Consider the following 10,651-nt stretch of genomic DNA (forward strand, 5'->3'; position numbering starts at 1 on the left):
CTTCAGTATGGATTACAGCTTAATGTAAAGGAAACCAAAGTCCTACAACTAGACAAGTAGGTAATATGATGATAAATGGAGAAAATATTGGAGCTGTCAAGAATTTCATTTTGCTTGGATCCACAATCAATGCTTATGGAAACAGCAGTCAAGAGCTCAAAGGATGCATTGAATTGGGGTAAATCTTCTTTATCAGACCTCTTTAAGTGTTGAAAAGCTAGGATGTTACTTTGAGGACTAACGTGCACCTGCGCCAAGCCATGGTGTTTTCAATGGGCTGATATACATGTGAAAGTTGTATACTGAATACAGCAGATCAAAGAAGAATAGATGCACTTGAATTATCGTGCTAGAGAAGAATATTTAGAGTACCATGGAGTGTCAAAAGAATAGCCAGAATTGTCTAAGAAGACATGCAACCAGAATGCTCCTTAGAAGCCACGAGAGCTACATTTGTCTCCTGTAGTTTGAAGATGCTGTTCGGAGAGACCAGTTCCTGGGGAATTACATTATGCTTGATGAAGAGGAGGGGCAGAGAGAAGAAGTGTTGCAAAATGGCTGTAACAATGGACTCAAACATAAGAAAAATGGTGGGCATTTTGCAGGACTGGCTAATGTTTCTTTGGTGCATGGGTTCACTACGGGTCTTACTCTTCACAGAACTTACTCTTTGGGACATAACAACAAGGATGCCATGGTCTCAGAATTTCTAAGTCTCTAGTAAATGTGTGTGTGTGCTTGTGTGTGTGAGTGAGTGATTTTGAATATTTTTTTCAAAAATATTTGCTACTCCATACAAGGCATCTATTGTGATCTCCTTCTGAGAGGACGTTAGCTATGGTAGTTAGGCAGCATCCAATTCTCTGGATTCATAATCAGAGGAGTTTGCATGGTCCATTGATAATGTGGAGTAATTGTTTTCTTACTTCATTAATGTACCTCACTCCTTTTTCCTTAATACTAGGAAAGACCTTAGATACCTGCTTTAAGCTTCATACGTCCCATTTGCTACTCATCAATATACAATGCAGAATCTTACTTATCATCCTTGAGAAATTGTATCTGAGCTTCTAGATCCAGCAACCCCTTCCCTGCAAGTGTTTGGTTGTGCCTAGGACATTTTCATAAGGTTGTTCCCTGTATCATTACATTCATGGATATATTTGCAACTCACATGAAATATATATGTAGAAATAGATGAGGATAGAGTCCCATTCACCTTCTTTGCCCTGTTCAGCTTGACTGCCTATGTTACCACTCATATATTATTGTTATTGTAGGACTGTTTATGTAATAGTGTGATAGTGTTTTGTGAAAACTTGACTGGGCCAATGTTCTAAGTATTTGAGAGACCTTTCACATGATGTGATCAAACATAATGCAATAAATGCAATCTGGGTGAAACCTAGATACGTATATTAAAACTGGCAGTTGACTCTAAGGTGTCTCTTATGAAATATTTTGCCTAAGGTTTTCTCCATGAATTACCACTGTCCCAGTAATTTTTACTAGATATTAAACGAAAAATATATAATCTAATTCTCAGCCTACCAGAGGACTAAAGCTTTCCATTGCTCGTTAATTCTTTACGTTGCCAGTGTTTCCATTCTCATAAGTGGTATTGAACTACAGCATTGAAAAGAATTAGGTAGCACATTTTTACAACTTCTTAGGCAACGTAAAGCTTGAGATACGATTGAACAAAGTCATGTGATTCTTTAAATGAGTTTTTGTTTCTTTGGGGTTTTTTCCCCCTGAAGATTTATGGTGATGATCCTGTCAATATGGTAGATTGGGTTATTAGATATGAGATAGTACACGTCCTTTGTACAAACAAAAATAAATATAAGACATGACATGTTTACTAATCTCCTGGCTGTGTAGTGATTTTGCACTGGGCTGTAATCTGCATGGTTGGTACTTTGAAACCAGAAGCTCCTCTGGAGAAAGACTGGACTTTTTGCTCTCTTAAACAGCAATGAGACCCCAAAGGGGATTGCTAGGAGTCAACATTGATTTGAGGACACTGGGCTTGTTTTTTGGTTTATAGAACTGAAAAGAAACTTGGAGGTGGTATCCTGTAAGTATTGACTACTAACTTCAAGGTCAATGGTTCAAACCCACCACACACTCTATGGGAGAAAGATGAGGCACTCTGCTCCCATAAAGTTTTACAGGTTGGTAAGGGTCTAATCTGACTAAATGGCCTTTGATGTGTTTGTTTGTTTGGGGGGATGGCTTATAGCATTGAGGACTTTTTAAATTATGCAAGTTTTTTTTGCTTGTTTGCTTTGTTTTTAAGAATTAAAGAATCAAAAAGAACTTTTTTAATGGATGCTTTCTTATCTCTTTGCTCTGAAAATAGCTGAATTTAAATTCCAACTTTATTAGATAGTCTGCAATTCTGTTATTGCTGTATCGTATAACATGTTTACTTCAAAATCATATAATTAATGAATCTAAAGTTAATTTCATTTTAAAAGTAAAAATTTAAACTAATTTTATTTCTAATATTTATGAAAACATATTGGAAGGTACCATGTAAGTATTTCTGGGTCTATTGAAATAAATAAAGTTGATTATATTTTTCTGCCTCAATCACACGTTCTTGTAAATTTTTTTTAAAAAGGTACTTTTATTAAATAACATTTCTTTCCTCATATAGTCTAGGATTTGGACACATACACTTAGGGTCTAATTATATTATATTAAACTCATTTTATTTTCTAAAATAAAAATTCATCATCATTCAATTTAAATACAAGGCATGCAAAAAGTCTAGCTACTTGTAGTTGATAAAGTCAGAATCCAAAGTCCCTTCCACCTAGTTTGCTTCTGACTCACAGCGAGCCTGTGGGACAGGACAGAACTGCTCTATTGTTTACCCAAACTGGCTCTTTACAGATATAGTCTTTCTCCTGAGGAGAGGCTGGGGGTTTCGAACTGATTACCTTGAGGCTAACAGCTCAACATGTCATGCACTATGCCACTTGTAGAAGTTATGTCAACTTTTATACTAAGGTGTAAAATCTTACAATTCATTTCTAAAATATTATTTATAAGTATGTGAGAGGATTTCAAAAAGTTCCTTAAAGATTCCAAAAGTCCCCAATTGTCCATGAACTATTTAAAAGCCCTTCATATGTCCATACTATTTTTAATTGAATAAAAGGATGAGTACATATTTCTGACATTTTTTTGAAAATGAATCATATAATACAATTTAATAGTAGTAAACAACAAGAATATGATCGAAAGACTGTATACAATTTATCTCTGCAAATATATGATAGTAGGGAGAACAGAAACATTGCAAATGGTACTACTCTGATTCTTGGTAAGACTAATTATTTACCTGCATTCCAAAGATTAGCCAGAATATATCTTAGGAATGACTTGTGTTAGGCCGAGTTGTCTAGGTAAACAAATCTAGTGAAACTCATTATGTATAAGAAAGAGCTTGATTTCAAGGAGTACTTATGTATCAATTAGGCTTCCAGGTCAGTTCAACTCAACTTTATATGACCGATGGTTGTCCATACATTCCTCTTCAGAATCACATAACTTTAGGCTGGTGCCCCTGAAGGGTCAACAGGAAGTCAGAAGATCATAGGATAGGTACAGAGTGACTTGTATCCAAAGTCTGTGGAAACATGGCAGAGCGCCATGAGCTCTCTGGTCCAGCAGCCCACATGGGGCCATGGAGACAGGCAGAGTTCCAGGAGTTAGGAAGTCCTTTCCCTGTCATACAAATGTTCACCCCCACCACACCCCACCCTGCCCCCAACCCCGAGGAAGTGTCATCAACCTTCTACTTGATTGACAGGGTTGACCCTTAACTAGGAGTATCATGTGGACATGGAATCATCCAATGGCCACACTCTTCTATCCTCACACGCTGTCACTATTGAGCATTCTTGTGTAGGTGTATTAGTCTGGGTACTTTAGAGAAATCCACAAAGTCCTCCATCTCACAAAGCAGAGGCAAGGATACTAACTGCAGGAAGAAAGCTGAGTCAGTGAATGTGTAAGCATCTCAGCGCTGGCAGGGGTCTCCACATGGCTGCTCCAGCACCCAGGACTGCATCAGGGTAGGTCCATGTGGTTTCTCTTTGGGGATGTCTTGTAGGAAGTCAGACTTGCAAGCTGAAGCAGGGAACGTCTAAGGCAGCTGCACCCTGGTGCGACCATCACAAAGCAAGAGACCCTAAAACTCGAAAGGCAACATTCACCTACCCATTTATCCCTCTGCCCTTCAATTAATCCCACATGTGTTTATCGGCCAGGTTGGCACAATAAACTAACTCAGTAGGTAATGCATGAGCTATTTAGAACAGAGATATTCTCTAAAGACAACATGCTGGTTATCATTAAGGATTTAGAGTTTCTATTGAATTGCCTTAAGATAAAATGATACTTCAGTTGTGGAACTCAATTCTCTCCAAATTCATGCATGTGAGAACACTGAAAAGTTTGAGAACTGAACATACTTTTTTCATAAGAAGTAATGAAAACCAAATGAATGGTTCTGTGGTCCCAAAATTACACTTAGAAATTCATTTTTCCAGAACTTTAAATCACTATAGCGGAGGCGGGTAGTGGGGGGGGGGAGGGCGGGTTGTCTTTGAGCACTCGATATCTTTGTCTTGGTTATGCTATCCCATCCATTTGTTCCCAACTAACTTTTCCAAATAACAGTAACTTTACAACATCTTCCATGGTTTGCATTTTTTCGTTTGTGGTTGACATTTTCACAACTTTTAAAAATGTTTATTGCCCCTAAGGGGCTGCACCATTCCTGGAAATATGCAATACCAGGCTGATGCGTGGAGTGGATGGAGCAAGCTCCTAGTCCAACTCCTACTTGCAAAAATACATTTAATATGTTGTCCTCAGATAGAGGACGTATCAGACATTAAACTGATAAAGACAGATACTACACTTGATCTTAGTCAAAAGACCAAGAAACGATTGCTTTCACAACTTTTGCTACATCAGCTGCTTTAATAACACTTACCCCCCAAAATGTTGATAATGTTGATTTAGCCATGTTGTATTCCACTGCCAAATCAGGAAAGTGGCAACCAGATTCAAATCTCACAATGACTTATTTCTTTAATACTATAGTGGCTCTCTCTCACTGTTTTCCTTTTTGATTTACTGCAGTATTACTAGCTTTATTTGGAGCCATAGTTATGATATTTTATGCAAATGCTGTGGACAAAATATCACAATAATGAATTTTCTAAAGCATTAACCCAAGCACTGTATGTTGTCTGAGTGCGCGGTGCTTAAACTGAAGCTTCACCCCTTTGGGTTTGTGGCAAGACTTGACTTGTGACCCACTCTTGGTCTGGACAGCTTTCTTTAGTTGAATTTTCAGTTCCACTACTGAACAACATTATGAACATCAAGCAGATTTTTTTTTGTACTTTGCTGTTTGAGTAGTGGTTAAAGCTTGAGCTTGGAAACATTCAACAATGGAGGCATCACTGTATATGTATGGAGTCCTGGTGGCATAGTGGTTCCTTATTGGCCTGCTAACTGCAAGGTCAATAGTTTGAAACCACGAGTCATTCCACAGGAGAAAGATGAGGCTTTCTACTCCCGTAAAGAGTTGCAGTCTCAAAAACTCAGAAGGTTGTTTTGATCTTGTCTCATAGGATCCCTTTGAGTCAGTATCATCTCAATAGCAATTAATATGCAGTATTACATATAAATATAAAAATATATAGTTTACATCGGCAATATGGTTGATGTTTGATGTTTCTGTGATTTCTATAGACTTATTTTATTTAACAAAGATTCATACAATTATGAAATGCTCTTTTTAAATACACACAGTATAGCACATTAGCTAGTTTTAGACTAGAACAACTATTATTTAATCTGGCATATATCTAGTAGATTGGCTCCCAAATCACAAGGCTTTTCTGATGAAGTAGCATCTATTTCATGAGTTGTTCACAAGTGCTCATATCTATGTATGAAATTTCTTCTCTGATTTTGGGTTCTGCATGTACAAGTTATGCAAAATTGCAAGCTGGATTTATTTTAATATATTTTTTATTCTAACTAACTTATATTTTTATGGAGTCTACTGTTTTTAACTACTTCAGTCACCAGTTAATCATCCTAGTAAGGATTTATATTTCTGCTTACTGCACTATTCTCCAATTGAAAGTCTGTACAATAAATGGGATTGCAGGAAGATCATATAGGAACTAATTCATTTGCAAACAATCCCATTGGATAAAAATAGGGTTGATTTTCACAGGAAAGGACATTTGTGTTCCATGTATCTTTTGTGATTATGACATATGAACGCTCATAGAACACGGCATCATAAAAAAGGCCCATGATCTGTGCTTTAGCATTATTTTGACAGAATTTTAAAAACCCAGAAATTCCTATTCACCACCATTGTGACCCTGTTGGTTTGTTAGACTGTCACTCAGTGTTGGAGTAGAAAGAACCATCTTTCGCTTGTGAAGGGCTTATGCTTTCCAACTTCTGAACTGTAGTTAGGAGCCCAAATCACAACCCACTATGCCATCAACCCTTTAAAATGTTTACTTAACAGGGCCCCTCTTAAATTAGCAGCTAATTGCCTAATTCTCAGCACCATTAGGGATCCTTAAGTAAAAGTATATCCTATAAATTTCATTTCCCTTGTTAACGTTATTGTTAGGTTCCATAGAACTGGTAGCTACTCACACTAATCCTCTGTAAAACAGAATGGAAAACTATTTGGCCAGGTGCCATTCTTATGGTTGATATTATTTTTGAGTCTGTTGTTAAACTTTCTAATAAATATAAAGGAATTTAAGATACTATGGTGTGTTTGATGTGCTTTAGTCCTCAAAGTTACATCTTTATTTTTCAACACTTAAAGAGATCTTTTGAAGCAAATTTTCCCAAGTAAATACATAGCCTGAAGGTCTGAAGTTTTATCTGTATCTGTGAGCATTGATATATTCAAGTATATGTAATAATTGACAATTTCACTATTTTTTCTACTTATCATTATGTGGCCTGCTGGTTTAATTATGGAATATTTTATTTTTTATGTTCAGATGTATACTATACTGAAGGTTGAAAATATTTGTTTCAAGACCTCTTTGCATTCAACAAGCAAGTATATATCATCTACATACCTGTGTATCACAGGTAATAATGAGCCTCCTTAAATCTTGATACCAGTCTTCTTCATATAGATAAGCTACTAAGATGATTGGCTCAGCATACACATTACATATGTATGGGGAATCTATACAACCTTGGTGTACACTTGGTTTGTATTTTAATCCACTTGTACCAACTACTCCTTAAATGATTTTCCTCTTTCAGTCCAACAAGAATTTCTAGCAGTTCTGTCAATAAACTGCTGAAACCATCTTCAAATTATCTTCAGCAAATTTTACTTGTGTGTAACATTAAAGATATGCTTTTATAATTTCATCATTCTAGTGGATCACTCTTCTCCAGGATGGGGCCAATAGTCAACTTCCAAATTTCTTAGCATAGCTGAGTAAACACTTCCAACATTGTATTGGTTTTTGAAGCATCATATTGGTATTGGTTTGTTGAAACTTCTGAAGTCTTATTTTTCATAAATTATTTTAGTACAACTTGGACTTCTTTCTTCAGTACTATCAGTTTTTGATCCTGAAATGATCAAATACTTCCTGCATAGTTTAATATTTTGGCTACAGAAACCTTCAATATTTCAACTAGGGGCTCAATTTTATTTTACATATTTCAATTTGAGAATTATCAATCATGTTCCTTCTTTTTGTTTTTTCCACTCCATGTCTTTGCATGTGTTATTATAATACTTTAATTTTCAATTTCAAGCCACCTTCCAGAATCACCTGTTCAAATGTTTTTACTTCATCATATTTTCTATTCATTTTGCTATTTTACACTCAAGAGCATGTTGCTGATTTTCTCCAGTTATCCATTCTGTTGTTTTTTTTTTTCTTTCTTACATTTTCTAACTTGCTTTCTTCATGTATTATTTCTTTGGTGCCATGTCATGGCTCATCTGGCTTTCTGTCATTAGTTTTCAATGTGCCAAACCTATACTTTAGTTAGATGATCTTTAAAGATGGGAGGTATATACTCATGGCCGTACTTTGGTTCTCATGGACTTAACATGTTTCAGCTCCAAATTGAACTTGGATATGAGAAATTAGTTGTCTATTTTGCAATTACCGGCCTTGCTGTGACTGGTGATATGAGGCTCTGCATTGTCTCTTTGCACTGATGTAGTTGAGATGATGTTTTTTTTTTTTCATGGAAAACTTGATAAAACCAACTTTGGAATATATTGCGGAAAAATTTTATGCCAGGCTGAAAGATGCACTTACTTTATCATTTTAATGCTCCTTAAAATTCTAAACAGCTTGTACATTATTTCACTAAAATATTGAATGCTTTCATTATTTGAAAATGTATATGATTTGAAAATACAGTTTTTAAATGAGATGAAAGGATCAGATTATTATATTAAATATATTTAATATATTAAATAATAACAAGTGTACCAAATATAAATAAGAAGACAGCATTTTTTAAAATCAAAAACAACATATGTGCATGACCACAAATTGATAGAATAAAGTAACATTCATTTTTATAAAATATTATGTAGGAAGTCAAGAAAACGGCAGTTGTTTGATGCTTTTATGCACTGCTGCAAAAATACAGAGCAAAGGAGGGAGATATAGGGAATCATTTTCTAATACATAATATAGAGAAAGATAGATATCAGAGATTACATAAAAATAGATTTTGATGTGCTAAAAATTGTAAACCTTGTTATACTTTTGAAGACAAAAGAGGAGACTGAAATACATTTGAAACTTTGGTTTGCTCAGTGCATGAATTCAAATGGTAATGACCTAGAACGTGAACTTCAAACTGAATACTTTCCAAGTCGTCTGTAGCTCCTCGGCTCTGGATTGACTCAGAAACAATAATGGGGACATCTCATTGTAATAAAAAAATTTTAAAGTAGAAAGATGGCTCCAAGCTTAAAGAAAAAAAGTTTCTTCATTCTTCATTGAAATGTATAGTAATTGTGGTTGATGAGAAATGCTGTTATACCAAAGACTCACCTTTCTTGGCACAGCCCCGCCTTTTTCTTGGAGCTAAGGTCCTTGAAGCTAACAAAGCTCAATGTGCTCCCATTTTGAAATGTCACTGGTGTGCATCCTTCTTAGATATTTTATAGAGTCTGACAATTTTTACTTTTTAGAATTTGATTTACTTAAAAGTTTTATTGCTTTATTTTTATCTTAATTTGATAGAAGATTTTGTAAGATTCATTTTTTAATTGGCATATGACACAAATAAGTTTCATGAAAAAGCAATAGAAAGGATCTTCAGAGATTTAATTAAGCCAAGTCAATTTTCTCTCCTTCTTTCGCAAAGGGCATCATTATGAGAAAGTGCCTAATGCAATACAGGATTTCAAAAGCAGCACAATCAATGGCTTTACCATTGTCGGAGAATAATAAGACCGAAACTTAATTACACTTCAAAAATGAACTGTAAAAATATCTTCAAATACAGTAACCTTTTATCACAGGTTGCTGAGACCCAAATTTTAAAAACTTCAGTCTATGTTCTCTGAGTGTTTAGTGCATATGGCAAATCCATAAGTCATTTAATATGAAATGCTATGTCTCATGGGCCAGTGTGGTGAAGTCATTATAAAGATAACAAAAAAATTAAACAAAAATAGAAAAAATACATTAAATGAAACTAAAATATAAAGCTAAAATGTATTGATATATCCTCCATCTACTGTGACATATCCTCCATCAAATTCTAAAATATGTTGCCATCTCTCTAACAATTCCACAATAATCTATGCACTGTGATTTATGCCACATTGATTTGTACCGCACCAAAACAACAATTTTGGCATCCTTGATCTACTCAAAAAAAGTTCATTTAAAATGATATTTTATTTCTTGGTGGGGGGGGTAGTATTCTGAAGGGGCTGTAGGGTGGGTGGAATAAGATTTTCCAATAAAATTTCCATATGACAGTCCTTTGTAATTGAAGAATGAGCAAGTAGGTTCATTGATTGAAAGAAGAAAAGCATTCCTCAGCACAAGTTCCTTTCTTTTGTTTTTAATTTCCCCAACAGTTTTATTGGCACATACTTCACATATCATACAAGTGAACAGTGCAATCATTCAATCACATCAAGGGGAGTTGTACAATCAGCACCACATCTATCTTAGAGCCCCAACCCCTTTGGTCACACTGTCTTCAAACTAAGCTGTGCAATAACGATCAGTTCTAGTGCTTGCTACCCCCTCCAGCGCTCACTGTTCACTCCTGAAATCCCTCTGCCTGCCCTATTGACCCCACCACCTGCCTTCCCCACAACACCTTGTATCAGTTTTTATCATCACACATCCACTACTCCTGTGCTTCACAGCTGGGAAAACCAACAGCAAACAATAAAAACACATTGCACTAAGGTGGTAAAAATAAGATCATATTAGTATAAAGACAAAAATACAAATGATGTAGAAGAGGGAGAAGACCCCCGCCCCCTTCAACGTTCAAAATGCCAGCGAAGTAAGGCTGTAAAAGATTCTTGCCGTGACTCCAGAGGATGTGCCAGCAG

General features: G+C 35.6%; 1 non-coding gene across 1 annotated transcript; it reads right to left on the minus strand.

Moving 5' to 3' along the window:
• Positions 1-4,782: 4,782 nt before the first annotated feature.
• On the minus strand, positions 4,783-4,972 carry LOC115873796. The gene has a single exon (XR_004048592.1). It is a non-coding gene; the product is annotated as a U2 spliceosomal RNA (small nuclear RNA).
• Between the last annotated feature and the right edge of the window lie 5,679 nt (positions 4,973-10,651).

Source organism: Echinops telfairi, unplaced genomic scaffold (assembly GCF_000313985.2).
Source record: "Echinops telfairi isolate 266 unplaced genomic scaffold, ASM31398v2 ScPeMD7_7469;HRSCAF=8507_1, whole genome shotgun sequence".
Taxonomy (NCBI): Eukaryota; Metazoa; Chordata; class Mammalia; order Afrosoricida; family Tenrecidae; genus Echinops; species Echinops telfairi.